The 19,824-nt window shown below is 43.5% G+C and overlaps 1 protein-coding gene across 3 annotated transcripts in view; it reads left to right on the forward strand.

The window, feature by feature from the left end:
• Positions 1-19,824, forward strand: part of tox2 (TOX high mobility group box family member 2) — a 136,765-nt gene that overhangs the window by 24,329 nt on the left and 92,612 nt on the right. The window lies entirely within an intron of this gene.

Below are 19,824 nucleotides of genomic sequence, written 5' to 3' on the forward strand. Positions count from 1 at the left end.
GAACCTCAGACACTTTTACTGCCAAATTAAAATTTAAAGGTGCCATAAAATATTTTTCAGTGACGAGCTTCTTTTAAAGGAAAGTAACTCAAAATTCATCTGTTTTAAAATGTTAAATATTGTAAAGTTAAAGAGTAATGCAGTTATTGATTATTTAAATATCATGTGGCCCTCCCTCTCTTCCCATGTGGTGCACATCAGTGCCTCACTGATAAAGGTTTCACATTTAGATAAATTACAAACAGACCAAAGTTGCATTTGAGGGAATTTATTTTTCATGTGGTGGAGGTAAAACTTGTGTAAACACCGGGCAGAGCTCAGAGGAGGCATTACACCCGCAGCCATTCACAGAGGTCTGCTTGCATGAGCACCTGGAGGCGAGCCAGCAGGCAGTTAACATTCGCTGATGACAAAGTGAAACATTATAGCAGCCGTACAGTATTTGAATTGTTAATCTCCTCTCTTCATACACACAGTCACCTACATACAATACACAGACACGCTGTCACACCCACACTCACACCGAGCGCTTTGAATTACAATACACGAGTGCTTTACATCAAATACAGTTCCTACTGTAACGTCAACTTTAAATATTTAACTGTAACATAAACTGATCCCGAGTTAAATTTTAAAATCAAGTTGGGCCTGTTCCAACACGGTGTGCTTTCTGATAATGTTACACACACACAGAAACACACACAGAAGCTGCAGGTGTGTGTTTAAGGTCTCTGTGAGGCCTGGCTCTCTGACCCGAGCGAGGCTGCGTCTCATGCTTGTGCTGTTAACACAGAGAACTGCAGTTGTCATGATTCAGCGAGCGCACAGGTTGTTGGCCCGCTGAGAATCAGCTTTGGGTTTCAAGGACAGAATCGTATAACATTGTCATTACTAAAGTAACAGCTGTGACTAAGATGTAAAGTGACATGTTATCTGTGCCGCGCCGCCGCCGCACATATCTGCTGAATAACGATACCGGAGGTTTGTACGACGTTTTGGCAGTAGTTCATCTTTGTGGCAGTTTTCATTTCAGCAGCGGGATGGAGTTGACCCCGCTGGAGTAGCACCGTGTTAGCAATGCCATAGTGTGTTTTAATGCTACGTCACCTGCAGGTTTCACTGGAAAGCATTGCAAAGAAAAATGTTATTTTAATTTCACAGCCATTATGTAGTAAGTTAAAGCTGCAGCGTGCGTGGTGGAAGTTTTTTGTTACGTTATCTCACAGGAAAAAATGACTCTCTGTTTTCTGCATTAGTAGCATTAGCTATAGCTTTGATTTTTGGCCCAGTCACAAATGATTATAACAAATAATTTGTTTCCTGAGAGCAGGGTCTGTCAACACCTCCCAAATTATAGAGGCTGATGTTGATTCACCATCGTTTTCACAAGCGGAACATATAAATATAGCTTGTGTGAAACTCACTGGTATGTTCCAGCTTTACTGTGAAGTATTACAGAAACCAACCAGGAAGTGAGCGTAATACTCCACTTACAGAAGCCCATCACTTCCTGTTGGAGTGAACTCGGCTCTGTGACGATGACCTTTTCTGTCTCTACCTGAAGGGGTTAATAATTGTGGAACGTAAAGAATGTGTAAGCTGAAACTGGTCGGAGCTGATTGGCCACATTCAGACGGATGATTGATTGATGCATGGCAGGAATATGGATCTCACTGACAGGATACGTCAATACGACAATTCTGTGGATGCACTTGACCTTTGACTCTAGGGGAGGGCTCTCCCGCCAGTTAGGCCTTTAAAAATCAGAATGCAACAATCATACATGTTGAATGTGCTCAGTGCTTTGTTTGCCTTTTCAAATTAAAACTATATTATGATCAAAGCACAAAATGATGAGCAGATTAAGTGAGACAAAATGTGATTGCGCTGCTCTTCGTTTCATTGTACCTCCTAAATAAAACAACCTGTGTGTCCACATTTTGAGAACAATGCAAAGAACAGCACATGAGCAAAGCATCGATTTGTGTTTGTGCTGCGAGCCCCGCGGCTCTGTTGCTCCTCTCAACTCCATCCAACTCTCGTTGTCCTGCACTTGCACAATCACCGTGAGTCATCTTTACTTTTCGCCCAAGATTTCTCCTAATCTTTTTGAAGCCTCTCTGTATCTTTTTCCTCGCTGAGTGGGAGGCTTGTTTGTTCAGCGCACACTCAGCTGTGTATACCAGCGCTGAAGGCCACTTCTTCGCAAATGCCTGTTTTAGCGGGAGACTATTTGTCAAATGCATTATGACTTGTGCATACCCCCGGGCAGAATCACTCCGGTGAAATGAAGTTGGATAGATTACTGTAGCTGTTCCACTTTCTCCTCATCCCTCTTCCCTCTAACAGCACGGCGCCCGGGAGAGAAAGAGAGAGGCTCTCATGTAATTACACTGTAGTTATACTGTAGCTTTATAATCCAATGGTTTGCAGATGTTATTCTTTACATAGCTGCAGCCTCCTCCAAGTTACTGTATGTTATTTATATATGCTGAGGCTGTTTTCCCCGCAGTGCAGAGCAAACACTCTATTGATACAGTGTTTGTGCAGTGCAAGTACGCACAGATGTGATATCTCAATCAGAGCAAACTGCATGTGCGCGCAGAGCATACCTAATTGCTAATATAGCTTGAGGCTAGATGTATGAATCATGTTTAACAAGATAACCATCATTTATGCATTGATCCAGCGTTTCCCACATGTAACGCCTGGTTGTACATCTTTATATGAGCGCAAATAACAGCTGACATTTGTCCAGCAGAGCACGTACGGCCCCTTTTCAAGTGCTCCGCTCCATTTCCACCACTATCCAAATCACTGTATTAGTCATGCTGATACTTCAAAGTATAGACGGGCGAAAATATTTTCCATGTTGAATTTTCAGTTTTTTTTTTCCTTCTACAAAAACATGACCGTAATAGAAACAGAGAAAGAAAGAGTTATTCCGGCGCTACCTCATTCTGTACACAGAGAGAAGTTAATTACATGGAGGCAAGCATTCTTGGGTCGACGGCGTGGACTTGGGGTTTTTCATTGTGCCCATTCATAACATTCTGCTGACTGGCCAGTCCGAGTTGCAATATCCCAACCGTTCTCACTGGGAAACGTTAACCCATGCATGGCTCTAATCACGCCGATGGAAATCTGCTGCAAGTGGGGAAGCACCCAGTTTATTGTTCTAATGCAGAACTAATGCATAACACAATGGAGTCATGGTTGAACATTATTTTCTGTATTTTAAAACCCCTGAAACAGTCGACTTTGTGAAGTTATTTTTTCAGTCTAACCGCTTCCTGGCTCTATTCATGATCAAGTCTTTCTGCCTCCCCAGCTCTCCCCCTCTCTCTCTCTCTCTCTCTCTCTCTCTCTCTCTCTCTCTGTCGAACTTCGTCTCTCATTTACCTTCCCAGCAGCAATGTCAAAAGGTTACTGAGGGAAGCCGGATCGCCTGGGGCTGATTGTGTCTTTGAGTTAATGATAAGTAGCTACAGTGTTATTCTCTGGAGCAGTGGGGCTTAGGCTGCGTTCTGTGCACAGACCATTACAGCGGGAGAAATCTGCATTTCTTCTTTCAAACACAAGAACAGAAAAAAACACAGGGCGATGCTGCGAACAGTTTCAGACGAGGATTCAGGGGATAACCTTTGGATGAGTTGGTGTCACTTTCTGTGTTGTGTTGGTTAGAGAGGAAAGACGCCATGACACCAGGAGGTCTTTATGGTTGACCAACATTTATTCTGTTGGGAGGGTTACTTTAAGAATGTATTCCAACACAGTTACTAATAACAAAGTATAAACAAAGTAATGTAACTGATTATTTTCAGTTACTTTTGGAATCCTTCAACACTAAATCTGAAAATAAAGACAAGAGAAAATACATTTAAATACTTTGCCCATTTAAATTAATAGCGATAATTATGCACATTTAAATGTACTTTGCTCTTCACATAACTTCACACTCTAACTTCACGTAAACTATAAACTTATTCCAGTCTGGAGCTCCTGTTTTTACCCACCCCGTCACCAGAGTCACAAAAGGTAGAAGACGACAGGTTAGCTAACATTCTTAACTGGAGTTCTGTGCAGCTAACGTTAGCGGTTGGTCTGACCTGTAAATGTTTCTTTAAATTAGATGTGGAGTCCTGATGACAGCTTGAAGGCAGAACTTGCTCTCCCATTTCCACCCAGTGAAAGCATTGTTTCCACCACAGGCCATGGCAACCAGAGACTGTTGATGGCAACTTTGAGGAGTGGTGTTGTGAGACGTGTGTTGTGAAGTGTCGTGAAGTGTCGTAACATGTGCACGGTGTTATCAGAGACGGTCAGACGGGCGGTTTAGAAAGGAGACGGCAGAAGTTACAGAGCATCTTTGGTATTTTATCGTCTTCATTTTAAAATGTCTTTTAAAGTTGTGATCCTGCTGGTAATCCCCATTTTTAATTAATGTATCTGTAATCTAATTACCTCTTTTTTCTGTAACAAAATGCAGTTGCTTTTTTTTGTATCCTAATTAAGTTCCTTTCACTTCCGGCGCAGTCCTGAGCGGCAGCCTGCTAGAGTCGCTCCTCGTCCTTTCTGAGATATCTGGCACTATAATTTCTGACAGGATTAATACATTTCTATCTTAGTTTATCTTACTTGTATTCTGTTACTCCCCAAGCCTGCATATAAAGTGAAACAGAACCTCTGTGCTAATTCTGCTGCCCGCTCCAGCTCCTTTCATACAGCTAGCTTAGTTAGCCGTAGCTTTAAGATAGCAGCAATCTGCTTTAAAACAGCTATTTTTCAGTGCTGGTTCGTTGAAATGAACAGACAGACTTTGTGACAATGTGAAGAATAAAAAAGGTGATAGATTAGGATTATAAATTAGCCAATTGGGCACACATGTCTCCCACATGGGAATCGCACCAGCACCACAGAAGAAGAAATGAAAAGAGGAGGGGCTCTGAACTACAGCACTTGTACATGATAGAGTTAGGAGGTCCTCCCTGTCCAATGTATTACCAGGTAGATTTCATGTAGTTCAAACAACAAGACAGTAAGAGGTGAAGGTACATATGACCCTGATACATCACAGCAAAAAGCTGTGTAACAATGATACAGTAGTTTCTCCTGTGCAGCTTTACCTACAGGCTCTCACAGGATATTTGAGGACAGCTATCGACTCCTCACAGAGCAGGTGAGAGGCTACAGGACTGGCCATAACAGGGATTTACCAGCATGGACTCCAGTTTAACCTACAGCATATTGAAGGTGACAACCAGACTGTGCAGCTCTCCCGCTGCTCTGCTCTGTACTTTATAATCTGCACCAGACATGACTCAGAGCTACTAGAGGTGTTAAGAGGGTCATAAGTCATGTACAGCTGAAAATAGATAGTATAGTTTATCCTGCCTGGTTAGCTACTTAATCACCTCGGTTCATAGAAAGTGGCTATTTATGTTGAAGATTTATCTATTAACTGCCTTAAGGATTAAGTCATGACAGTGCATTTTTTAAACTTTTCCCAATATACTTTTGTGATCTACGCCTGCTAACCAAATGTGCCACTACAGCACGATGTATGAGTGCTTTTAGTATAAGACTGATAGCAGGTTTTTCAGGCAAGGCTAACTGTGACGTAACATCTCAAGACGTCAGAGTAATTCCAATTTTGGCGTTGATTAGGAATCGGAGTGGGCCGGCTCTGGGCCCTCATTAAGTCACATTAACCCTAATTATCATGACCTCCCCTCCAAACCCAAATACTCCAGTCGGGCCTGACTCCTGGCTCCTCAGCTGGGTGCTGAGTGTGTGTTTCATCCCCTCCTGACTCGTGTAAAGGAGTCCAACGTGCCAAAGCGTTTTAAACTGTCTTCACCTCAGGAGGCCACACTGGTTCCTCGGTAGCAATAGCCTTAGACTCTCCCTCTCCCTGTCTGTCTGTGTGTCTGTCTGCCTCCCCACACGCACACGCACACACACACACACACACACACACACACACACACACACCGCCCAGTCTCCTTGTGCTGTTTTATATTCACTTCTTGATTGGTTGGGGGATGGGGGTTGGTTGGAATAGCATTTGCGAGGTTAGCTGGTTCGTGCAAGGAGGGGGAAGCAGATTTGGGGTGTGCGTGTAGAAAAAAGAGAGCGAGCGAGAGAGGGAGAGAGAGAGGGGTTGTAGACGGAGGGGAAAACGGAGAGAGATTTTTAGGGGGTACTTTATTTTTCAGCTCGCCATCCAGTCTGTAATGTCATTCAACGATGTGGAAACCAAAATGAGCCTTGCCACCAGATGTGTTCCAGTCCAGATAGCGACTTGAAAGACAGACGTTTATTGTTTTAGTGCATTTGGTGTGGTTCAAACCCAAACTGCATGAAATGTTGATTGATGGATTTCACTAATGAATGTGTGTGTGTGCGTAAGAGAGAGAGGAGAGAGAGAGAGAGGAGAGAGGAGAGAGGAGAGAGAGAGAGAGAGGAGAGAGGAGAGAGAGAGAGAGGAGAGAGAGAGAGGAGAGAGAGAGAGGCATCTGCTGCATGGGATTCATTTAACCGTTTCTGTGCAGTGTGTTTCAGCGAGCTACAGACGCATTTCAAAGCAGATGCATTTTCTCTCTATCAGCGCTCTCACAGAAAAAAACCTAATGTTTCTCTTTGATATCTGCAGAAAGTGGCCTTGGTATTTCTATAAAGCATATAGGCTGAAACCATGTTGTAAAACAGGCGTCAGCACAGAGAGAGCATACTTAGCAAAAAGACAGTATATCACAGAGTAGCTGCACAGTAGGCTTGTTTTTTTATTATAACAATAAGTCAATATTACCAGTCAGACTGCTGTGACCTTCTGTTATGCGACTGTATGTCTTCAGTTCACCACAGCAACAACCAAACTTATTGTTGCTGCTGACATTTAGCATCATCCACATGCATGCGGTTTCGACTGCAGGTCAGGAAGTGCGCAGCTCGGTCTTTGTTGCAACAGTTTCAGCATCCCTACAGTGAGCTGCGTGTCCTTAATTACAATACAGTAACATTTCTGTTGCTCCTATTGTTTAAAGATTAAGGTAGCAGCACGCCGACGTGGCTGCAAAAGATTTCTGTTGCAAGGAAAGGCTGCAGATCTGATCTTCATTAGGATAATTGCTTTATTCATGTATAAACAAATAGACCACAAAGTGATTATTGTAGATGTTGCAGATTATGAGTGCGAGTTATTGGCCTTGGCAGATTTGTATAAAGCAGGCCTCGCTACGTAAATTAGGCAATCATCATCGTATGAGAAAAGCATATCAACATTTCTCATGAGCACAGACGGAGCTCATCATCCACGACGTTCACACTCGCCGCTCTGCAGAGAGCTCACAGTTCATCCACCTATTTGTTTTCAGTTTCAGCTCTGTGTTTATTACATGCAGCCCATGTTTTGGTGCTATCAGGATTTTCTCTTCAGTTAAAGGCCGGCGTGAAATGGTGTGAGTCCGCTGTTGAGTCTATTAGCAGGAAATGAAACACTAAGGACGGGAAGGAGGGAAGGAGAGGGGGGTGAGGGAGGTTTTCGGGCCTCTTGGCAGGTCAGAGAGGGGAAGTCTGGACAGGTTGTGGACCTGAAAGATAAGATCTACCTTCACAAGATTTAAAGGGACAGTGTCTCCATCAATTATAAATGAGTTATGTGATGGAACCAAATTCCACCATCCAAACGAAATGTTGGGAAACAGCTTTTTTAAAGAACACTGATTAATCAGCTATTCTATCAAAGTACAATTAATCGGCAACTGTTTGGATAATCGATTAGTCGTGTCATTACTGAAGCTGAAATGTCAAACATCTTCCGGCTCTGGATTCTACAGTGTGAGGATCTGCTGCTTTTCTTTGTCATGTATGAAAGTCTCTTTGTGTTTTGGATGATTTGACTGACAAAAGAAATGATTTAAAGACGTCACTTTGGACCCCTTTTTAGCATTTATGGACTGAGAGATTATTAAAGTAATAATCTCAAAGATGTCCATGTAAATAAATGTCTGTAAGTCTCTCTCTCTCTCTGAATGAGGTAACACATGGTGACTGAGCCTATGGCCCACTGATGAAAGCCTTTGCATTTGCAGTATATAGTATTATTATGGGCTGCGTGTCTGTGGCGGCGCCCAGTTAGTGACGCGTTTTCCATCAGCCAGCAGTGGTTGGTCTGCCAGAGAGGGTAGGCGGAGCTAAGCGGCTGCTTTTCCGCTCTCTGCAAGTGTTGCGAGTAAACAGTAATCTACTATGGCTGAACAAACAAAGAAAAGATGGATGACTACAGATACAACTTCAACAAGAAGTGAAAATCCAAAGAAGAAGAAACAAACTCGACGCTCAGATGAAGCAAACAGTCTGAAAAGGAAAGCGACCGTCAGCCAGGAAAATCAAGAGTTACAACCGGAGCCGACCGTGGACGTCACACATGCAGCACTGTCTGGATATCTGGGAAGTGTGCTCCTGCAGTTACCGTTTATCACCACAGGTTAAAGACGTCACTTTGGACGCTCTTCTTCTTCTTTATTAAATGGTACAACAGCTGATTCGAGTACTGATTACGACCTTTTAGATACAAAAAGAATGTGCTTCTTAAAGTTCCACTAGCATCGGATTCACTTGTTGTTTTTCCAACCTGTTCCTGGTGAGTGTTTCCTCGAAAAACTCCTGTAAGCATGGCGTAATCCCGCAGACTCCATAGGATGAACGCATGAAAACACTGATAAACACGGTGTGTGTGTGGTGGAAGGACGCAGCTGTCGGTTGCATTAAGAGAAGTTCGTAACGTGGGCAAACATGAGCGGTTGTTTTAGCTTCCTGAGGCATGTCCTGTGCAAACACAACTGGAGATGGCTGCTCCAGGTCTACACTTACACACACACACACACACAGTCGTACATGCAGATGCAAGCATGCCTGCACTCGTGTACCATAAATAAACACACGCACACATGTGTGAATGCACAGACCACAGAAATGCTGTTTGTGTTGTTGTGGAGCTCGACCCTCTGCTGATTGCTGCGTGCACGTTTCAGCACAGAGCTTTCGATATGTTCAGTTGTTCTGTGACCGGTGAGTGATCACGGTCATGGTTTGGAACAGATTTTAGGCGGGGTCATGCGACTTTGTTAGATTGATAAGAAAGATAGTTTCACACGTCTCTCAGCTTCCTCTAATTGTCACACTTACTGACCGACTGTCACATGTATGATAACCTCAGTGCAGGGCGACATCGTTAATGAGAAGGCCCTTTGCTCTTTTAAACTTCAGCTGCCCGTAAAAGTTTAGAAACGTGTGATGTGTTGAATGTTTTTATCAAGAGATCATGTGTGAGTTCAGGATCGCACAGGAAGTTAGCTGGCTGCTAACGCCACAGAGGATCGTCCCTCTGCTGTGTGCCATTTGTCTCTGTGTCGCTCTGTGCCAAGTGTGTGTGTGTGTGTGTGTGTGTGTGTGTGTGTGTGTGTGTGTGTGTGTGTGTGTGTGTGTGACTCCCCTCCCTATCTCTACAAACCCACAGTCCCCCCAGGCCCCTTACTGCCTCAGTCTAGTAAACCACCTCTGGCACTTTTGGGCTTTGTTCATAATATTTTCATTGTAGCTTTGCTTTGCTTTCCAGGAATTCCAGTCGCTGCGTGTTTTTTGCTACTTCGTCATTTTCGCTGACGAAACCTGTCAAAATAAAAGCTCTTAATCCTTAAAAAGAAGAGAAAACCTGCACTTAAATGCTCATACAACATCTTTCTGTTCTTCTTTAGCTATGAGTCTGTTTCTTGAACATGAAATGACCAAATATTTCACCGTATTTCTACCCTTCCTTTGTGTATTGATTATGCATGTACAGAAGCTGCTTCAGGTCTGTTGCAGGCCTCAGTTTGCTGATCGGTATGTGATGTGTTGGTGCAGCTGAAGCCGAGTGTTTTCACTGTGCAAACACAGCATTGCTGGCACTCCTGGTTTCACTTAATCTTTGACACAAAGGCAGTGGCATGTGGCTGAGCTCTCAGACACATTCAGTGACAGAGAGAGCGAGCGAGAGAGAGAGAGAGAGAGAGGTGTGGGTGCATAAATAGCAGGATAATTGCTTAAACGATCTCACATTTTAAAGCCTTTACATTTATTTATTTCTTATTCCACAACGACAGGAAGATTACCTTTTCTGGAATCTCTGTGGTCCTTGAACGTCACACGCAGCTCTTAGGATTTCCTGCATGGTGTGGTCACCTCAGGACCTTATTCTGGGTTGTAGTGTACATACAAGCCCGCGCTCCTGCCAGTCTGGATGGATGATTTATAAGCCTGCCATCCCATAATTACCCGCTGGGTAGATGGGAGGACCTCTGTGAGATTATAGTTTGTCTTTGCAGTTAAAGAAGTGAAATCCTGAGACACTTGAAAGGATTTGGCAGTAAGCTCTTTTAAAGGATCTTTTGATGTTTTATCAAGCGCTGAGACATTAATTGGAAATGTATTCCTCGTCTCTGTAATGACGGAAAACAGGGAGGAAAACTGTCAGAAACATTTGGAGATGAGGAAAACATTTATTTTATTTCCAAATTGTCGTCCTTTCTATCTCGAGTTCTTAATTACTGCAGCTCCGCGTGTTTGTAGGAGAAGGTTACCTCTTGGCACCGCGGCCCGTCTGATATCTCTCACATGCATTCAGATGTGGAGTGAATGTTTCCACATGAAAAGAATAGTCCGTGTGCTTTTTGGACGCACCTCGAGGATGAATCCGAAATGAAAAGCGGTGACCTCTCATCGGGCTTTGACAGGATTTTGCTGACAACAGTCACAGGTAATCGCCGGCTTCTTGGCAGGAACGAGGCGTTAGCTCTTTCTAGGTATCCTCCACCTAATATTCTTTTAATTGACTTCAGAGAACGTGAATGAAGACGTGCTGATGAAGTTACAAATTGGCTAAAGCAGCCCGTTGTGAGAGCCAGATCTCCTTGTTCCTCTCGGTTCGGTTTGTTGTACTTTGTGCTGCTCCGCATAATGACGAGGGTGGAAGAGTGGAAGATTTCAATTACTCGGAGAAAGTCAAGGAGGTTGTTGAAGTTTTGAGAAATACAACACGGGCTGGTTGCTACGTGAGATTGCGCCCATTTGGAATGTAATTAAATTGGTTTGGCTGCGTGCCAGAGAAAAAACTACATTCCTCTTTCTCCTCATCTGAAATGAAAATGTATAGAGTGTTAGGCTGAAAAATACCTGCAGGGAACAGTCGGCTGTTGAATATTTGTAATACAGCGAGCAGTGTGCAGTGGAAATGAGTTTTGAGATGAGTTATCCGCTGTGGTTTCCCCTTTGACATTTCAAAGGTATGCAGCTTTTGAACCATGGATTTACTGTAATCTATTTTTTTCCTATTATTGATGTGTGGTTGAGTTATAAACTGTAAATTGGCTTCTCTGCCATTTCAACCGCTGTGCCATATCAGAAACCACGAGGCCACGGTGCAGAAACAGACTCTGTAATAATGTTTACAGTCACATGTAAACCCCAGTTGTTGGTGCTAGTCTACATATGAGGCTGTGCAGCGCTGCTGTTTACCATATAGAGTGTGTGGGTCCTTCAGCGGCCGCTCTGCCTCTCTACAAGGCAACCAATGCAAACATGAGGCATGCAGCACATTACCAACTGTTCATGTAAATTATGACCAAATTAATTACCGTAAGATTCGGTGTATAAGACACACTTTTAATACATTTGTTTCCATCTACAAAGTGGGCTGCGTCCTATACCGACCAATATATAAAATACAGAGAGAGTGAGGAGACGATGGCGCTACAATCTCGCTAAAGCTGTCGGTTGTTAAGTGGTGACGTCACATCTCCGCATTAAAGCGGCTACAACGTCTCTTATGTACAACACGCCTCAGACAGAAAGCTTTTCGCAGGCTGTAAAATGCGGGCGCGCCGCACTGCCTTTTTTTGTAGAAGCCTACGGTTAAAAAATGAGCAGCCTTTTTTTTCTACTGTTTTAAGGCAACCACCGACTCGTTAGCTGTCAGTTAGCTGTTAGTTCATAACCGTTATATTATAAACTGACAGAAGCCCCGCCCCTACATTCATCCGATTGGACAATGAGAAAAACAACAATGTGTGCTTTTATGCTTTGAGCTGAAGTTTTTCCTCAGAAACGTGAGGCGCACAGAGCGGATAAACGCGAGGCGCTCTGCAACGCAAAAGCAGCACGCAAAAAGCGACTTATTGAAAACAGTGACAAAAAATCCCCCAGCAGCTGATCGGGCACTAACGCTTCGTCACGGACCTGCACCTTCATGATCGCCACTGCAGCCGCCATCATCACAACAATCAATGTTACCCTAGGCTGCCGGCTACCGCTAGCTAGCAGGATTGCAAACTCGACACAGTGAAAACAGATGGTAGGCTGTAATTTGTGAATTTGAATGAAAATAAATTGAAATAGTGTTAATAGTGTTTAAGTGTACATAAACTACATGTTTTTATGAATAAATAGCTATAAAAAACCTTTCCCCTCTGGAACACCCCCCAAAACAGACTGCGACTTATATTCCAGATTTTACGGTAAAAAGACAAATGAAAGCAAATTAGAGGTTGAACGTAGCTGAAGGTGAGACGAGTTAAAAGACAATAAAATCAGAGTCTGTTACAGTTAAAACACTATGTAAATTCATGGTTAATAAAGATGTAAAAAACGTGGCCTTATCTGTTAGCCGGAGATCGATTGCTTCTGTCTCCATGTACCTGGGGAAATCGTGGTAGTTTAATAAGTTAGAGTTACGTATTAAAAACAGTAGTGAAGCATGAGTCAGCGCGGCCTGTTGAGTTTCAGAGGAAACCCCGTAGCTGAGCCCAGAACGAGTAAAAGCTCTGAGCTTCTCAGAATGTGAGAGAAAGTGAGATTTGAGCTTCAGGTAATTTTGTGGGTAGCTGAAAGAAGGTGTGTGGTTACACTGTGTGGTAATTTGTAAATTATTATTTGTGTAAAAAACACACCTATGATTATTTCTCTGCATTTTTTCAGGGCGTAATATTGGGACTGAGGAATTGCAATGTATGGCAAAGACATAAATCTGTGATTGAAGCACCTTTTCACAGTTTACCATCATCCATAAGGCCTAATAGGTAACTAGACAGAATAAGAGACAGCTGCTGTTATCACTTCCTTCCTATTAGCTGTGTAAAGACCAACAGTCATCAACATTTGAGGTTGTTTTGGCTCACAGAGTACAAAATGATCTTCCTCTTCCCCGAGCACAAAGAACCACAATAAAGAAAACAGCCGTTCTCAGATTTGTGTTCGAGATTTGGGGAAATTACACTCTTCTCGAGAACTTTTGTGGTTTCATTTCAAGCATTTTTAAAGCAGAATAATGACAGCAATTTTCAGGCTAGTCGTAACAGTGTGAAAACCCCCGAACAATAGTATTATGAGAGAAATGGAGAGGGGGAGAGAAGAAAGAGGAACCAGCAGCATCATAAATATGGGCTGTTAGCGTGTTGTGTGTTTGTTGTGGAGCATTATAAAAAAAGTCCAGCTGCCTGTGATCCACTGTCGCCTGATCTGCAAATGGATCGAGCTGCCCAGCCGAGCACTTCTTACAGAATCAGCCTGGCATGGCGTTATAATAGCTTTTCCTTGTACGTGTCCTGTCAAATCAAGTTAGCCTCTCCGGGTGCTATTTTAGCGTTAGTCACACAGTCGATAGAGGAAACTACAAGTCCTGTGTGTGTCCCTGCTCGTCCCCTGGGAGCACAGGGAAATATTCTTGTATGTCAGACGCCATGACACTTTTGGAAGGTGTACTTAGAAAACAGATCCAGAGAGAGCTGCTGAGATGATGAGCTAATTATTAGCGAGGTCTGCTGCTAATGGCTGTTTGTGGGTTTGTGGGCGCCGTAGCTTGCGTGCGTGCGCGCTCAGGCTGCACGGTTGATTTTCCGTCAGAGGCTTAATCCAACATGCACATGACAAAGCCTGCTAAGTGAATCAAAAAGCTGTGTATCAGTGGAAACAAGGCTCCTCGGTCTCCTCAATGGAGCTGCAAAGATAGAGCGAACGGGCACAGACGCATGCCAATACACCTCCAGGGCATTGATTGTGTGCCATAATGCTTTCATGGGCCTCTTCTGCCTATGCAGAATGTAAACTCACATCTCAATAAGGCGTAGGATTTTTTTTCTTTATGTTGCGTGCCGTGTGTGTGCTCAGCCAGATACGATGGTGAAAGATGTGTGAAAGCCGGGACTTATGGATCCACGGCAAAGCTGTGAAACGATGAAGGTTTCTGCTCTGAACTTGTGCAAGAGACGAGAAAACAAACATCTGCAGAGAGGAAGAGGAGATGGAGAGATAGAGCTTTATCTGGCGAACAGAGAAAGAGGCCTGATGAGCAATTCTGCAAAATTTAAAAGAGAAAAACGACAAGAAAGAATATATTAGATGAATATCAAGCAAAGCATCGAGACAGTGTCCTCTTTCTCAGGCGTGCATGTGCAGACCGGAGAGCGGCTCTCACTTTCATTTGTGCTCATGCACCTGCTCGTGCTCACTCTTATGTTCAACGGCAGAGTGATCGTTGTCCAACATCAGAGCTCCTACCACAGTTTGATCTCATGGTACTTTTCAGTTTTCGAGTTCTCACAGTTAAAGACACAGTAGGCATTAAAACATTCGGTTAACGTTGGGGAAAAGTTTGATTTAACTCCTTACACCTCCACAGATGGGAGGACTTTCTCATTGTCTTAGTTAACATATATATATATATATATTTAGTGAACATCTTTGGGCATTCGACTAGCTCGATGTAAGACGACATTTCATTTGCCCTCTCTGACAGATTTTCATCCGACCTGTTTCCAGTCGGGCCAATCACAGCCCCTTGATCTATCATGGGGCGGGGTTTTAGAGAGATCGAAGCCATTTCCAAAAACAAAGATGGCTGCCGCTGATTTTTCACATTCTGAATCTGCTTTGTTGTTAGTATTAAACAAACTTGATAGTAGGTAATGTTAACTACTAATGGTAAAATGTAATTTATCAGAAGACATAAGAATTTCTTGTTTTATTAAAGGGGGGGTATTATGCTAATATCAAGCTCCATATTTCCCTCTGTGATACCTGTCGAGTAGCTTAGCATCATATACAGTTTAAAAAAACTCACCCTGGTGCTCTGTGCAGGCCCTCATACAGCCTCTGCCTGAAACAACTGTCGCTTTAAGAAACCCTGCCCCTACAACCCTGCTTTCTTCTGATTGGTCAGCTCTCTGAAGCCTGCTGAGGCGTACATACTTTGACCTACAGATCTGAAACTTCACCCGCGTTTAGTCTGAACATCCAACACTGTAACATTATATGTGTTAAAATGTGAAACAGCATTACACCGCCTCTTTAATGTGTAGCTGCCCAAAAACAAACCAATTCTTTAATGATGGGAGATGAGCTGTTAACCATCCATGCTAAATGTTGTTTAACAGAGAGGACCGCCCTCTGGCTTTATGGTCTGTATTACAGTTTTGAGGACAGACACTGAGGCAGTGTTGGATAAAATATGCAACAATGAGGATCTGAAGAGGTGATCCTTGAACCAGTTCTTGACCTGTCAGCAGCACTTCCAGGTTTTCACCTATTAACAGAAATGTGTCTGCTTCTCTCCTCACTTTAAAGAGCCTGACCCCTCCCTGCGCGGGTCAGGACCTCTGATTTGTAGTAACTCCTTTGGTTTGTTTCGGGTACTGTGTGCATTCAGAGGAGGATTCCTGCTCCTTGACATCCCCTTACAATTAAATTACGTTTTCTGTACTCGTTCAGGCTTGTTTAGTGTATTTGGCAACCACTATCTTCCCGAGCAACAAAGCAGCACAAGAGCTAAGCAGGTCTCATGTACGACACCGAGGTGACGAATGAGCTAATTGGGGATTAACAGTTAATAACTGAACGAGGTGAGACAAGTGCTGAGCCCCTTTCTGTGCCAAAGTCTGCAGCGCTGCTTCTTTCTTCCTGGTTGTGCTCACTCGTTTCTCACCTGCCACGCTTTTGTTTCCCTCTCCCTGGATCCTCTTCCTCTCTGTCTCACTCCGCTGGATTTCTCTTCTTTTCTTTTCTCTAACCCTCCTTTTATTCTCTCTCTCTCTCTGTCTCTCTCTCTCTGGCTGATTCTCATCAGCCTGTATTAGTTGCAGGCGCAGAGCTAAGTGGCTGTGACAACATTCTCAGATGCTCCAGCTGCCACAGATTTATTGAGTTATTAAAGTAATGTACTGTGATTAAAAATGCTAATTTTCCCTAAATTGTATGCCAGCTTACAACGGTTTTTTTTCGCCTTCCTCCAGAAGCTGATTTAATTACATGGAAAATGAAACAAGGGCCGATGATTCAATCTTTGCAGCCAATTGCCTCTCCATAGAAAAATGAATTACCTCATGATACAGAATTATTGTTCGGGCTACAAGAAGTCAAATGACAGTAGGATTCTTTCAGAGCGTTTGCTGCTGTTTTGCAGCAGATGTTTATATTTGAAGCGCACATATATTAGGTTAGCTTGTGTTTTGTTTCTGTGTCGATCTCACCTCAGGCCTCAGTCTGAAAGGGAGGCTTTGAATTGAGCGTAAACACTTTGAATTCCTTATCTTGCTGCTAAAGTAAGCCACTCAGTAGATGCATGCTAGTTCTGGTTTTACATTTACAGCATGGACCTTTAAATAAAGTTCTCCCTTCCCCGATATTATTATGAATTGTGTCCTCGTCTATTCGGAATAATTTCCTTTCCCCTGGGGGATTTGTTCAGTGTGCTTTCCTTGGCTCATTCCGGCCTCTCATTATGCATTCATGTATTCGTTTATATAATGCGCAACACTGCGGCTTCATTGGACAATCCTCAGTCGTTCTGGACAGCATTGTGTGTGATACATGAATGGTAGCATTTCTTTTGAATTCAGTATTTTGTTATTTCTTTCCTTCCAGCTTCTCCTGCAACAGTTGTTCGTCTAAATATGCAAACCCTCTTCGGAACATCACACGAACGAGTCAGCTTCTGAAAAAGTCATTTGAATAATAAGGCAGAACTTTTTCCCTTGATCACTTGATCTTTGCAGCGTTTGTGCTGAGCAGCAGATAGCACCCTGCTGCGATGTTAGCCCGGCCCGCTAGAATCTCTGCAAGATGACCACCGCAGCTCTTAGATACAGTGTGGATCCCCTCCACATTTCTCTGCACACTCTAACAGATCCTCCAGTATCAGCATCACTTTACAGCCCTCACCTCTTCAGCAGATCCTATATCGGAGCGTGTGAAATATCCGTGACCGTGTTTTCCTCTCTGGAAAGGATTGACTCGTATGTGCAGTACAGCGGAGTGAGCCGCTCCGGCCTTCCAGATGTCCTAGACATAACAGAGGCTTGTCAGCTCTGAGGCCGGGCTCTAAATGGGTCACTCTCCTTGATATCACACAGCTCCTCCACAATGACCCCACTGTTCTCCTGATATTACAGCACACCAGGTGGCTCGCTATGGAAGCCGCGGCCAGACAAATATGGAGTGTTTGTGAGTAGTCGGAAAAACATATGAACATGCACATGTGACCACAGATTTGTTTGTGTAAGGTATGGAGAGGGTTTAACACCCTGCAGCCCGAGTCCTGCAGACACGGCCTTCTGAGCCGAGCTTACAAAAACATGTTCCTTTCAACTGAAAAATTTTAGATATTTCTTATTATATTTTAATGTCAGTTTTTCTATCGCACATTTATACACTGTTACACTATCATATTGCACATTCCTGCAACAACTGAGCAGCTCTCCCATGACAATGTCAGTTTCTTGCTGCTTTTACTTCTATTTTTTATGCTCATTGTTTTGCACCAAATCACCAAACTAAATACCTTCATGTGCAAACCTGCAAAACCCCGACTCTGAGTCTGATACCAGAAAAATGCATTTCTCACTGATCTGCTCCTCAGCAGCTTTAGAGCAATGTATGCATGCTGTATGCTACATGCTATATAGGGCGCTGTGCATAGAGGAGTAGGAGGGTAGTAACAAAAAAAGGAAAGGAGAGAGAGAGAGTAAGAGAGGGAGAGAGAGGGAGAGAGAGTAAGAGAGGGAGAGAGGGTAAGAGAGGGAGAGAGAGGGAGAGAGAGTAAGAGAGGGAGAGAGAGGGAGAGAGAGGGAGAGAGAGGGAGAGAGAGTAAGAGGGGGTGGGCGGATGGCAGTTCAGTGATTTCTGATTTATGGTTTGATTACAGTCTTTCCATCCTGCTGAAGACCGGCTGTATTTGCCTGCATCACGTGAACTTTTTCTCACATGGCAAGCTCCGGCTCGCTCTGCTCCTCATCAAAACGAAACACACGTTTAAACACACACACGCACACACACACTGGTCGGCACACACATGCACAAATACACACTGATTGAGAGATAAAATGGAGAATGGCTCTTTTAGTCAGCTGAGCAGTCTCCCCCTCCAGCAGCTTGGCAACCATTCAATACCATTTACCTCCTAGTGGGAAATAATATTGATATTCATAAATGTACCCACTAAAAGGGACAAAAAAAATAAGCCGCACAATAGAGCGCAGGTGTCCACCGTCTCTGGTTCATGATATCCCACTCACCAGAATGAATATGAGCACATTTATTAGTGCGAATATGAATAAGAGGCCAAACTCTCTTCATCTAGAATGTCACCGGCTCTGTTTTGTAAGAGAAGCAGCCTTGAGAATTTTGACAATAGACCGTTTTCTTCACCTGACGCTGGCTGGATTTCCTTTGCTGAGAGCCACATTCCTGTAATAGTCTTGGAGTGATCAGACCTTGGTGAGAAAGAAACACCGTCGCAGAGTGTACTCCCTTTATGTGCCATCAGTGTTTTTAACCAGCATCGATCCAGCTGCATTTAAAGCATGCTGGTGTATGAATAGGATGAAAGCTGCACTGTAAGAGCCAGTCACTGATATCATGTCTCCCCAGACATTCATTAAACTGCCATTCATCCTCCTCCTCAGGCCTCTTACTTTGAATGTCTCTAACTGCACACTCTGTACCAGGGACTCCCGAGCCGTGTGAGGGAAGTCGTACGTTCAGGCTCACCTTGTCGCTCAGGCTGGTGTTAAAATGCTTCAGTGAAGTGGAGCACCGGGAGGTTTTGATTTGTAACTTTGACGTGGCGGTTTCAGCTATCAAAATATCTTCCAGCACTGAAAGGTTGAGAGCTTACTGGGAGTGGACTCAATGAATTTTAAAGTAGCTTCATAGAATAATAACTTTACAGCCAAAGTTAGCCTCGTCCCGTCTCTACTTAAGCTCTCCTGATGTGACTCTGTGACTAACTCCATGTCTTCATTTGTATTTACAGTATTAAACGTCCAACGTGCCAGCTTTCACAGTTCATCTTTGCTCTGTGTGGTCATTGGGACAGCTAACAGCGGAGCACCGACACGTTATTAGATTGGCAGCTCAGCTAGTCGGGCACATCACCTTCTGCTAATAATTAGCTGATTATAGCATCACTTTATTTGTGCAGGCTAGCTGCCGCAAAAGCAGCACAACCCTTCTCGTGAATTTGACCCTGAATGTGCAGAAGCTGCTGCTACTTAACTGTTGATGAACAAAAGTTAATGAGAGTTAGTGCTAGCTAAACTAGCCTAGCTTGCTAGTTTTTACTCAAAGAAATAGAAGCTTATTAGCCTAACTTGCTAGCTTTAACCTTCCAAGTTAAAACCAAATTCAAGAGCACAACCGGTCGCCCTTCGTTTTGATTGTTGGTGTTGAATGTGAATGTTTATTGTTAAAATCTCTCTGACCAACATCTTAAAGGGACAGTTCGGATTTTTGGAC

Source organism: Semicossyphus pulcher, unplaced genomic scaffold, assembly GCF_022749685.1.
Source record: "Semicossyphus pulcher isolate SPU_LCO1_2020_fin unplaced genomic scaffold, fSemPul1.0.p SCAF_3, whole genome shotgun sequence".
Lineage (NCBI taxonomy): Eukaryota > Metazoa > Chordata > Actinopteri > Labriformes > Labridae > Semicossyphus > Semicossyphus pulcher.